Source organism: Anolis carolinensis, chromosome 6 (genome assembly GCF_035594765.1).
Source record: "Anolis carolinensis isolate JA03-04 chromosome 6, rAnoCar3.1.pri, whole genome shotgun sequence".
NCBI classification, from domain to species: domain Eukaryota; kingdom Metazoa; phylum Chordata; class Lepidosauria; order Squamata; family Dactyloidae; genus Anolis; species Anolis carolinensis.
In genome coordinates, this window is record NC_085846.1 from 33,145,278 (window position 1) to 33,158,932 (window position 13,655).

The 13,655-nt window shown below is 43.2% G+C and overlaps 1 protein-coding gene across 1 annotated transcript in view; it reads right to left on the minus strand.

The window, feature by feature from the left end:
• Window positions 1–13,015, minus strand: part of thra (thyroid hormone receptor alpha) — a 169,938-nt gene extending 156,923 nt beyond the window's left edge. Inside the window, exon 1 of the mRNA XM_008113348.3 lies at window positions 12,678–13,015. The gene's annotated coding sequence lies outside the window, so the exon portion shown is untranslated. The remainder of the gene's footprint in view (window positions 1–12,677) is intronic.
• Between the last annotated feature and the right edge of the window lie 640 nt (window positions 13,016–13,655).

Here is a 13,655-nt window from a genome sequence, read left to right on the forward strand (position 1 = left end):
TTTTGGATTTGTTTTTTAATCAGCCCCTTAAATTACAAAAAAAAACCCTCCACAAACAAACAGAAACAGGCTAAAACTGCTACAATATTATTCAATTATTGGCACAACAGTGTACCCATCAACAAGTACTTCAATGAATATAAACATTTCTTTGTCATTTGCCAAACTTGGTGCCAGTCAGTTGGAACCAGGATCAGATTTTGGGAAGGGAAGGCAGTGAACCCTTCTGTTACTCAGAATGGATTCCTGGATTTTTGAATTCAAAGTACCGTATATGTGTTTTGTATCAAGTGTGACTTGGTAGACCTAAATGTTCTATTTATAAAGAAGACAGAGAGAGCCCCAAAGTCTACCTATTCCTGTTTTAAATAAACAGAAATAAAGTACTGTATTATCATATCATTGGTAGGACCTGCAATAAAATACTGTGGTATAGAACACTCTAGTCCAGGATTCCAGATTTATAAAGTTGGGAGAGGCCCAATGGGTTGAGTCCAACTCTCTGTCTAAAGTATATCTCCAGCTAAAGCATCCTTAGCAGGTAGATATCCAACCTCTTTCTGAAGATGTCTAAAGAAGGAGACTCTACTACCTTTCAAGGCAGTTGACTCCATTGCCAAGAGGTGTTTTCTAATAAGGAAGTTCCTTTCTAATTGAAATCTACACTCCAGTAACTTCAGACTATTAGTCGTATGAACTTGGGCCAAAAAGGAATGAACCCTATTTTTTCTTCTCTATGGCAATCCTTGAAGTATCTAAAAAGTACAACAGGTCATCTCCCATTTTTTTCTTTGCCTAGCTGAACAAACAAAGTACTTTCAACCTGTCTTCCTACATTGAGTTCTCCATATGTCTTATTATCCTTGTTCATCTTTACCAAATTGTCTACATCCTTTCCTAAAATGAAATGCTGAGAACTGCACCTTCTTACGTGCCTTCCCCCCCCCCCCAGATATTCCAATATATTTTCCCAGTCTTCATGTTCTAATATTCTCCCAAAACCAAGCCACTGATTATGCTCAGTCTTAGAGGTTAATTCTCAGGGATCCCACTCTGTAATGCCTCCCAAAATACTTAGTAGTAGTACAGTCAGCCTTCCATATTCACTGGGGTTTGGGGGCACAGAACTCCTATGAAAGTGAAAGAAAAAAAGCACAAATGAAAAACATTCTCCTTTTTGACCTCTTTAGTGATTTCTAGGTCTACCAACTTCCTCTACCAGGAAGTAGAGGACCCACATTTGAGGACCCAAACATTCCTAGAGAGGTGTTCTGACTAGTAATCTCTAGGTCCTCCAACATGACTGGAGAGTTGAGCATAGAGTCACAGTGGAGGACCTAGAAATTCCTAGAGAGAAATTTTTAAATCTAATCTGTAAATAATCAGCAATAATCAACATCAACAAAAGTCAAAACCGTGAATGTGGGGATATGATTGGACCGTTTTGGATTTTTTGCAAATCTAGGTGTTCCCTCAACATGCTGGCACACTTCCTCTTCATGGATAGTGAATCTTTTGATCACCGGAAAATAAAAATATTGTTTATAAAGAAAATAATCACCGAACATGTCAAGAGTGCTCTTCCATGGCTAGTCAACCTCACTCTCCTCAAAATGCATTCAACAAAGGCAAGAAGTTTACAATGAAGGAAACAGTCAGCCATCTAAAACACTTGGCACAATTCATAACATTCCTCTGATCCTAGGCACTTCTGTTTTCAGCAATTAAGCACCAGCCTTTCATCCCTTAACAACATTTTAAGAACACTTTCTGATTTTTTTCCTCAAACGCATCCAAGTTTTTAGCAATACTCCCATAACAACACTAAACCTTAAAGCAAGTTCTCCATACCTGACCAACCTGATTTACATTCCTGGGAAAATTTAAAATAAAACAGAAGAAATTTTGCAATATACACTAAGAGTGATCATTTTTCACTGTTGCAACTGTCCCTGCAGACCACCCGCTCACAGTTTCAACCATCTGGTGGAGTGAGGCCACTGCCTCAGGAGGTAGATGTGACGGAGGAGTGGAGCGCATAAGTGAGATACTGAAAAACAGAGCTGTACATGCCTTGCAATGTTTCCCCTGAGCCGGCCTGTTCCCGGCAGGTGTGGCAATGCTCTGTGTCCTGTCACTACAGCTGAAGCAAGATTCACTGCTGACCCAGACAATTTATACACATGGACTGGGGCAGGGGATAGATATCTTCTCCTTTACCTCAGATGGCCATATATATCTCTGTCCAGTCCTGTTCATTCACAGGCCTTTAGGAATGTAAAATCCATACACCACAAATAGAGAGTAAACTACTAAAATGAGAGTCCTTGAGACGAAAACCTCTAGTTATATTCATGCAGATGAAACGAACCAATAGAAAGAAAGCAATACATACATATGCACCAAGCCAGGCAGTCTGATTTGGATGAAGGTTGAAAGTTTCATAGCAACACCAACTATGAATGCAAAACCAGCAATTTCCCACCAACATACATTTTTCACTAGGTTTAGGAATGGCTACCATTGCAGATATGTCCACACAGGGCATCCAGAACCATACTTGAATAGGTGTGATCTTCCAGATGTTGTTGGACTTCAACTCCCATCAGCCCTAGCCAACACAGCCAGTGATGAGGGATGATCCAGCCATATCTGGAGGGCCACACCTCTCCCACCCTTTGCTCTAAAGGCAGCAGCTTTCTGGCTTGTATAGGCAAGCCCTCCAAGTCAAATGAACAATGGTGTGTGGGTAATTCTTGACAGTATTCAGCCAACATTCCCCACCCCTTCCCCATGGGCATTTTTATTGGCAGTATCGTTCCTCTGTGTCTCTTTCAAGAGTGGTTTTTGGGTGGATCTTTTAAGCTCAAATCAGAGGGAGGCCCCTGACCAAGATTTCCCCCTCCACTTTCCAAATCGAGTCTCATACCGCAGTCAGCAGAGCTCTGCCTGTTTTCTTCCTCGCTCTACTTTGAATTGGCCATTTATATTAAAACACAGTGCAAGAGAATCTCCACGTGCATTTCAGCTGACATCTCCCCGCCCACACATCCACACACACAATTCCAACCACTCATGCCAGCTGTGGTGAACTATGCCCCACTTCCAGAGAGCGAGCAGCAGAGAGAAAAAGGGCGAAGTCTCCCTTTAGAAACGCACCAGATTCAAAGCCAAGACGCGGCCCTGTTTAGCTCCATGGCTCGGAGACCCTGCTGGGCTAGCCTGTGCCGTAATGTACTATGAACTGCCCGGATACGTGCTACGCCACAGTCGCAGGGGAGGGGCAGCTCGCTTGCTTGCCTCTGATCAACAAGTCTTCGGTGGCTCCTTTCCAGCAGGGTTTGCCCTTCCTGGACGCTTTGCAGGGAACCAGAGCGATTTCCCCCAAAGCAAAAGCCAAAGGGTGTAAGGCGTTCAGCTGCTGACAGAGAGCAGGAATAGACAGGAAGCAGAAGACGGGACCAGGACAACTGAGGCCGCAAATTTACAAGCACTTGGCTCTCAGCTGAGATTAGAAACCACAGAATCTAACGAAACCAAAACTTGGGATCTGCAATTCCCAACATTTGCCAAGACTAAGACATTCATATGAATCAGATCTCATTTTTTGCCACACAGTCACGCAATCGTCTTAAGTAACCAACATTTCTCTGCCTGAAGCTCAACCCCCTACCCATCTATGATATAAACAATACCAACCATCCCCAGAGAGCTATGATAAGGATTAACTTCAGTACTGTTAGAACTGAATTGACACTTTTCAGGAAGTAGAGTCTCGCTTATACAACCTTCACTCATCCAACATTCTGTATTATCCAACGTAGTCTGCCTCCTGCTCGGATCCACAGCTGTTTCTCTAGGCAGCAATGTGCAGAGGGCCAACACACCCAACAACAACACAAGTGCAGCCACACTCCCAAGCATGTGGCAGACTTGTAAAACATGATGTTTTGGTGCTTAATTTGTAAAATCATAATGCAACGTTTAATAGGCTTTTCCTTAGTCCCTCCTTATTATCCAACATTTTTGCTTATCCAACGTTCTGCCAGCCCGTTTATGTTGGATAAGTGAGACTGTACTGTACGAGGAAACTGGGATCCATGAGATGCTACCACACTACAAGTCCCATTATCCCAGACTGTATACTATGTTAGGTGGGGTAATGGGATCTAGAGTCTAATAGTATCTGGGAGGTCACAGATTCTGCAGATATATGTTGTCAAAATTGCAGTTATTAGGATCCACCTCATTAATGTTACTGTTGAGACCAAACATCCTATTCTTCTATTTTTTAAAATTATGTTTGTTTGTTTATTTACAGTCTGCAAGTCCCATAGGACCTAGCAAGCATAAGCAACATTGAGCAACAATGTCCAAAAATATCGACAGAATGACTATTACAGTATAATGCAAAGTATCAAGGATTTTAATATCAACACAGCCTGGATCCCAAAAGAACAAGAAACAAAATGTCTTTGCACGTGTGCAATGTGTTTCCTCACTGTTGAATCATCATAATCCCTGAATCTCTACATCTCACTTTAGAAGTTAAATACTGTTTCTTGTTCTAGGTATCAGTCTTCTTTGACAAAACACAATTCTTCCAAAAACACAATTCCTAGTTCCCCTACTCAGAGATTTTATGACTGTACCTGAAGACATTCACTTGTAATGAAGAAATCAATGAAAACTGGAATATTACGCATGCGTGCACCACACCCTGAAGTTCACCACTTCCCAGGACATAACAGTACACTGCAGAAAATAATTTTATCAGTGGGCATTTACTCATAACTCTGAGTGGGGCATCACCAGGATGAGACAGACACTTTCACATTGCATGGCCTTGAATTTGGCTACAGAAGAATAATGCCACTGCTAGGTGGCCGCTGCCCTCCTACATTTCCCAAGGGCCTCCCTCACTGCAGGACTGAAATCCAAACAGCTTTACTGTGATAAGGTTCACCCAGTTCTTCAGTTTCTCCAGACAGCCATTGTGGCTCAAGAGATAGTTTCCTGCATCTAAACAGGCAAAAACAATGTCCAAACCCTGGCATGAACATGAAGCTCTCAATGTGGTCTCAAGCAAATTTCTATCTCCCAGCCTTCTCCAACCTGATGCTTTCCATTCTGGTTGGGGATGATAGGAACTGAGGGCCAAAGGCATGTAGATTTGACCAAGCTAGACAAACTATGAGAAAATGTGTGATACAGCACAACACTGGACTAAGAACTGAGAGATACAAGTTCTAGGCGACAACATGCTATGAACTACAATGGGTGATTCTGGGCTAGTCATTTTATCTCAGCATAACATATCCAGAAAGCTGTTGTAAGGATAACATGGCACAAGGAAGAGGAGCCATGTATCCCACCTTAAACTCACTGGAGTTACAATGAGATATAAATATAACCAGTCAATAAACAATGTCCCTTTTACATGCAGACAGTATATTCCCCAAAAGCATATGTGAATACAGGCTGAATAGCTCTCATCTGGAAATCTGAAATCTAAAACACTCCAAAATCCCAAATTTTCCACATAGATGACTGAAAGAGTGGCACCTTTGCTTTCTCATGACAAACCTTGTTTCATGCACAAAATTATTTAAAATATAAACCTACCCTCAGGCCATGTGTATAAGGTAAGTTACATATGGTACATACATGAATTTTGCGTTAGGATCTGTCTTATCTCTAAGACATCTCATTATGTACATATATGTAAATACAGGTATTCCAAAATCAAAAAAATACAAAATTTAAAACACTTCTTAAAAGATTCTAAACTTGTACTTTTTCAAGCTCATGGAAGAACTGTGCACAAATTGCACAACTACCTGTGGTCAAACCAAGTGCAAATATGTGTGTGCACACACTTGTACCTTACACATCACCCCAAATAAACAATGTTCTGATAGAGACTAGATACCAGATCACACATCTAACAACACAATAATTTACATCATGCTACCAGACATTTATACACGTCTTAGGCTGGGGAAACAAATGTGATCGTATTAGTTTTTTTCCTAAGAAAATACTCCAGCAACTTACGACAATAATCAGAGAGTAGCTTGGGACATTTGAGATAAAAGGAGGAAATACTCCAGAGAAAATTAACCCTATTAGTGTACGCTTAAGTAGAAACGCCACAGGGGTGTGTGTCCAGCATCAACATATCCTGCAATCTGTTCTATTCTTTAGAGTACCCAGGGGCTGCAGTCACAGTCAATACAGAAAGTAGAGTCAACAAAGGTCCCGGGAGAAGGTCATCCGAAACAAAGGTCAAGTCAGGTGAGAAGCAGAGGGCACTAAGGCATTCACTAATCCGCATCAGCTAACGGTGCCACAGTCGGGTGCCAACTTATACCAGCCAAATGTAGGCGAATATCTGGGACGCACAGGTAGTAACGTATACAAGTAGGGAAACCTGTTTTGTTGTTGTTATGAAGCTATCAAGAAAAGCTCAGCCGCCTGTGCAGCGCACATGTGCTTCACGATCCTGCCTACTGCAGATTAATTTCCACGCTGGCACCTCTAGGAGCCTTAAAAGGGATATGCTAAAATACTGCCTGAGCTCAGCTACATGAGAGCAGAGTGTCCATTCACTCTAAAAGCTATCACATCTCTCTCACACACACAGATGCTGCAGAAAAACAAGACTACAGCTTCTCCACCCTGGCAAGTATCCCTTACACACGTTTCGTACCCAACACAAAATGTTCTATCTAAAGAAACAGGCAACTAGAGTCAGGAACTTGATTCAAGGGACACGACTGCAGAGCACACCCGGGGTGCCTTTCTTGCAGAGCTGAACAATTAATTTCCAACCACCTGGACAATGCAATAGATCGATTGCCAAAGTCACAGAGCAGAACACTTGTCTTTTTAGTAGTTCAAGGCTTTCTGAAAAATTGTGACCTTTCTCTTTTTGTGAATCTGCTACAGGGGCAGAAACATAGCATCAGAAGGGGACATGTGATTGAATCCCTACCATGCAGGTATACACAATTCAAAACCACAGGGGAAAGATGCCCATTTAAAACCGATTTAAAGACCTTCAGAGTCTACCATCTCCACTCTCAAACAACTTTTACCATCACGAAGTTATTTCTAATGTTTAGATGGAGTCTAGTGTTTAGATAGGAAATAAATACTCTTTGGATGAGATACAGAAACACATAACCAGCACAACTGTTAGTTCAAAAAGTGAAGATTTCCATAGTGCTGTCTGCCTCTTCTTGTTTCTGAATGAAACTATTTGGCAATAGCACATGGGATATGGTCTTCCAGAAAGTCAGATCTACGGTACTTATCATTGGTGGTGAAGTAGCAAGGAATATTAAAAACTCATGGCACAAGTGGCATTTAAATCAAGAAAGGGCATTTTGACTTATAAGACAGAGTGATTCTTTAATAATAATAATAATAATAATAATATAATAACTTTATTTTTGTACCCTGCCTCCATCTCCCTGAAGGGACTTGGGGCGGCTTACATGGGGCCAGACCCAATGACAGAGTTAAAATGTACAGTAATTACATAAAAATGCAATTCAACAATGCAAAAAGAATAAAACAACAACATTATAGCAATAAATAAAAAAGCATCAACTAGCAACCAAAGTCAATTCTTTACACTTTTCTGGCACCTTTCAAAGGCTTGCACGGGTGCTGTTAAATAGGTTCTTAAAGGAGAAGAGAGTGGAGTGCATGTTATGCAGCAGGAGGAGGGGGGACGACTACTTTCAGCACATGACAGATGAAACCGCCCCAAGGTTGCCTTAGCTCTTGCAGTGTTGACAAAACTCTTGCTCTCATAACACTAGAAAAAATGTCTAGGTTTGATTCCTGGCTTTGACCTCCCACTTGAAAAAAGCTGCATTTTTGGCCTGGCTAATCCCTCCCTCTACTTGCTTTGGGATGGGCAAGGAAGAGGTCATGTCACGGCCTCTGCCCCATTAAGTGACTACCATTATTTGCCCAATACTTGCAACTTTCTTCAAAGTATGCCAGCTATAACTTCTTATCACAGTTTGATTGAGTTTGAATTGATGTTTTATATGTGCATGTGTTTTATATTATTGTATTTTATATTGTGTTCACGTTTATGTTTATTTTTAGGCACTTTGTTCCTTCTGTAAGCTGCCCGAGTCCCTTCGGGGATATGGTGGTGGGATATAGGAATACGGTTGTTATTATTATTACAGTATTATTATTATGGACACAACAACATTGTATGACACAGCAAACAAGATAGATATGCTGGATTTCGTATCACAAAATCACAAGTCGAACACTTCCCAAGTGTCTAGGACTGTGGGATGTATTTTCGGATGATGCGCGCAGAATTATTATTATTATTATTATTATTATTTAAAAGCTCTCACTTACTACACGTTTTTCTTTTAGCCCCACCGAAGGTAAAAGGTGACCTCGCTATCACCTCATATCCACCCATCCCATCCAGAGCAAAAGTCAGCTCCTTTTCCAGAGCCAGGTAAAGTGACAATTAATATTGCATGGGGATAACGTGGTGAAAGATTGGCAAAGGGAGGTCTGTGGGGAGGGTGAGCAGGACAGGAGCCACAGGCTGATGAAAGAAGGCAACACAACACCGGGCTCCCTCCCAGCTGTCTGTACCAGATCCACAGGGGGGAGGAACTTGTGCAAAAATACAGATTAGCTTTCTCCACCAATTCCACCTTGAGGATTTGCTCCAACCTGCCACCCTTCTAGTTAAGAAACCTTCCTCCCCTCCCCAAACCCTCAGAAAAGAAAAAAGACCAGACATCTGTGCCATCGGGTTTTCAAAGGAAGTGGCCTGAAAGAAGTCTGGCTTGACCCCACCACCTTTTGCCGACCCACGCAAGGGACAGTCTCTGCAGCCGTCCTTATGTCACCAGCCAGACCTTCCTTCCTCTGAGTTTTTCTCCCCAGCTCAACAAGATGGAACAAGCAAAGAAAGGGGTTGCTTCCCTACCACTGAAAAGAAAGAAAAAAGAGAGAGAGTGGGGGGAGCTTCCACTGCAAACACAATTTTAATATAAAATTGCAAAAATATTTCTAAGACAAGCGAGGAGGCGGAGTGAAACAGGGCACCTCCTGGCCCAGCGTTGACAACGACAACAGCTTTTGCACTGTTCCAGTTCCTCCCGCGGGCCAGATGCGTGCAAAAACTTGCATGTTTCTGAGCCGCCGTGGACATCAACAGAGGGCAAGAATTCAGGGCCACATGTGCATCTCTCTCTGCCACATCCCTCCTAAAAAAATAAAACATCTAACAGGGGGCTGAGGGTCAAAAGCATTTAGAGACATCTCACGGCTTTTGGTTTATTTTTTTCCCAAACACCCGCAGGACGCATTAGCAGCTCAGATTAAACCCCCGGCCTAGGCGGGTGTCCCACCGTGGACAGCTGTCACTGTGACAGCAGCAGAAGTGTTCCCAACGTCGTTGCCCCTCTGAACCCCCCCCCCCCTTTCTTCCTTCAAGGACAGGATTCCTGCTACAGGAGAGAGGCCCCCTTTCCTCCCCCAACATGTCTCTAGGATCAAGCCAAGAGGGTGAACCCACAGGCCCTTCTCTCTGGGGAAAGAGAATGGAACATGCAAAGTTAAATCCAGCTCCACCGGAAAAAGGGCCCTGTTGCCAACGTTGAGGGAATACTATGCAGTCCCCCTTGCCTCCCTCCCCTTACCCAAAGCCAGGCTTGTGATCCGCCAGCCACATGCCAAACGTCCTTATTTTTAAAGAAAATATTTACTCATATTTCTCCCGCTTTTCCAACACCAAGTGAAAAACACCCTCCCCTTTCCCAAACTCCTCCACCGCTCCTGCCAATGTCAAAACTAGCTTCCTAACCTTTGCCACTCCTTTTTAAAAACTAACAACAACAACAATAACAACAATTTCAAACACTATAGTGGGAAGGAAGAGATTCATGAAGGGGGGAGAGAGGAGGTAAGATATTAATCCAACCTAACACATATTTATCTCCTTGGCAGTTGCAAGAAGTGCAATTTTTAATTCCAGAAGGGAATTTGCAGGGGAAGATTCCAATCCCATTCCTACATATGTGTGTGTGTTCTGTTGAAGGTTTTCATGGCCGGAATCACTGAGTTGCTGTGAGTTTTCCGGACTATATGGCCATTCTCCTGACGTTTCACCCACATTTATGGCAGGCATCCTCAGAGGTTGTGAGGTTTGTTGGAAACTGAACAAGTGAGCTCTATACATCTGTGGAAGGTCCGGGGTGGGAGAAAGAACTCTTGTCTGTCGAAGGCAAGTGTGAATGTTGCAGTTAATCACCTTGATTAGCATTGAAGAGCCTTGCAGCTTCAAAGCCTGGCTGATTCCTCCCTGTGAATTGCAACATTCCCACTTGCCTCCAACAGATTGGTGGACCTTCCACCAATATATAAACCTCCCTTGCTGAATTTCCAACAAACCTCACAACCCCTGGGGATGTCTGCCCATAGATGTGGGTGAAACATCAGAAGAGAATGCTTCTGGAACATGGCCATGCAGCCTGGAAAACCCACAGTGACCCAGTGATTCCGGCCTTGAAAGCCTTCGACAACACAATGCAATCTTTAATTCCAGAAGGGAATTTGCAAGGGAGGAGGGGTAATAACTCCAATTCCAGTCCTATATATATATATATATATATATATATGCACACACACACACATATAGTTGTACATACATATGTGTGTGTTTATATCTATGAAATATTTGTAAACCTCAAGTTGGCACAATAACTCCAATCCAAGCCCTATATACATACACATACACACACACACATGCATACACAAACGTTTATATCTATGGCACATAAGTAAACCTCAAGTTGGCACAATAATGCCAATCCAAGCCCCATATATATAGACACACACACATATATGTATATGCACACGTGTGTGTGTGTGTTTTTTATATCTATGACATATTTGTAAACCTCAAGTTGGCACAATAACTCCAATCCAAGACCATATAGGTATATACACACACATACACACATATATATGCATATGTATATGTGTGTGTGTATGTATATATTTATACACACACACACACACACACACATAAGAGGCCCCGGTGGCGTAGTGTGTTAAAGCGCTGAGCTGCTGAACTTGCGGACCAAAAGGTCGCAGGTTCGAATCCGGGTAGCGGAGTGAGCGGCCGCTGTTAGCCTCAGCATCTGTCAACCTAGCAGTTCGAAAACATGCAAATGTGAGTAGATCAATAGGTACTGCTCCGGTGGGAAGGTAACGGCGCTTCTTGCTGTCATGCTGGCCACATGACCTTGGAGGTGTCTATGGACAATGCCGGCTCTTAGGCTTAGAAATGGAGATGAGCACCAACCCCCAGAGTTGGACACAACTGGACTTAATGTCAGGGGGAAACCTTTACCTATATATACATAACATATATATATAAATACACACACGTGTGTGTGTGTGTGTTTATATCTATGACATATTTGTAAACCTCAAGTTGGCACAATTAACGCCAATCCAAGCCCACACACACACACCCCTATACATGTCCATACACACACTCACATATATATATATATACACCCATACATACACATACATGTGTGTGTTTATATCTATGACATATTTGTAAACCTCAAGTTGGCATAATAACTCCAATCTAAGACCATACACACACACACACACACATATATGCGTATGTATGTGTGTGTATATATATATCTATATATGCACACATGTGTGTATATCTATGACATATTTGTAAACCTCAAGTTGGCACAATAACTTCAATCCAAGACCATATACACACACACACACACATATATGCATATGTATATATATATATGTGTGTGTATATATATGCACACATGTGTGTATATCTATGACATATTTGTAAACCTCAAGTTGGCATAATAACTCCAATCCAAGACCATATATACACACATATATATATGTATATGTGTGTGTGTATATATATATGCACAAAGTGTGTGTGTGTGTGTGTTTATATCTATGACATATTTGTAAACCTCAAGTTGGCACAATAACTCCAATCCAAGCCCTTTATATATTTTTCCTGTAAACTCCAAGTTGGCACCAATCTCTTGAGCAGCGCAGTAAACAAACCTGGAAAAACACACACACATATTTTTTTTAAAAAGGGAAGTGTCTACAACTATAAGAGCTGTCTCTTTTTTCTCCTCCTCCCCTTTTTATTTTTTGCCCCTCCTTTAAAGCACTCACACACTCACTCTGTCTCTCCATTACTGGAGAGGCAGAACATATAGAGACAGATAGATATATATATATAGGTTAATGCCAAACAGGGGGAGGAGGGGGGAGAAAGAGAAGAGTAAGTGATGAGATTAAAGGGAAAGAGGAGGGAGGGGAGAGAGAGGGGAGAGATTGCTCTCCATATGAAATCCCTCCATGGAAAAGAAGGGGGGTGTTTTCCCTTTTCCCTCCTTTTTCCCACCCTCCCCAAATCTCCTTCAGATTTGCAACGTTGGCAGTGACAGGAACAGCTGCGATGGGACGGGGCAAGCAGGGTGGAGACAGCTGGGAGGGAAAAAAATAAAATAAAATAAGAGGGGAGCCTCAAAGGAGGGAAGACATATTGGGGTTCAGGAAGGACACCTCTCCACTCTCCCCAAATAAGCCAAAAAAAAGCTTACCTTTGGCTGCCTCAGCGTCGCCTTGGCTCCTCTCTAGGCTCCCCCCACCCCTCTTCTTTGCAAGCAGGAAGCTGGCGTGGTGCTCTCTCTCCCCCCTCCCCTCCCCTTCTCCTCCTCCCTCCCTTTCCAAGCTGGAGTTTCCCCTGCGCTTCTTCGGAGGAGGAAGGAAGGGAAGAAGAAGAGAAGGAGGCGCCACCGACGCGGTTTGTAAGATCCTTGAGGAGGAGGAGAAGCAGGAGCGGCAGCAAGGGCAGCTGTGGCGCTCGCCTTGGTGCGTTGGTGTCACTAGAGCTGGGGAAATGGACTCGAGAGGCGAAGGGAAGGAGGCCGGCCCTGGCTCCTCCTCCTCCTCCTCCTCCTCCTCCTCCTCCCTCTCCTGCTAGAGCTGCTGCCTTTGCTGCTGCTGCCGCCGCTGTTGCTATTGCTGCTGACGCCTGCACCCTGCAGGCCGAGGGCGCACGCTGCCAGCGGAGGAGCCTGGAGCCCTCCTCCCTCCCTCCCTCCCTCCCTCCCTTCCAGCCAAGAGCTGTCCCAAAAGCAAGTTGGACATGGCCTTCTGCTTCCATGCACATCTTGACTTTCCTGGCTCAAGGCTATAGAATCCTGGGAGTTGCAGTTTTGCAAAGTCTTTTGAATCATGGCCACTGGAACTGCCCCGGATCAAGGTCATGGAATCTTGGGAGTTGTAGTTTTACAAAATATTTAGACTCAATGCACGACTCAAGGCTATGGAATCCTGGGAGTTGTAGTTTTGCAAAGTTCCTAGCGTCCCTGCATGGGTCAAGGCTATGGAATAATAATAATAAAAAGTATTGGAAAATGAGCACGCAAAGATACTGTGGGACTTCCGAATCCAGACTGACAAAGTTCTGGAACACAACACACCAGACATCACAGTTGTGGAAAAGAACAAGGTTTGGATCATTGATGTTGCCATCCCAGGTGACAGTCGCATTGAAGAAAAACAACAGGAAAAAC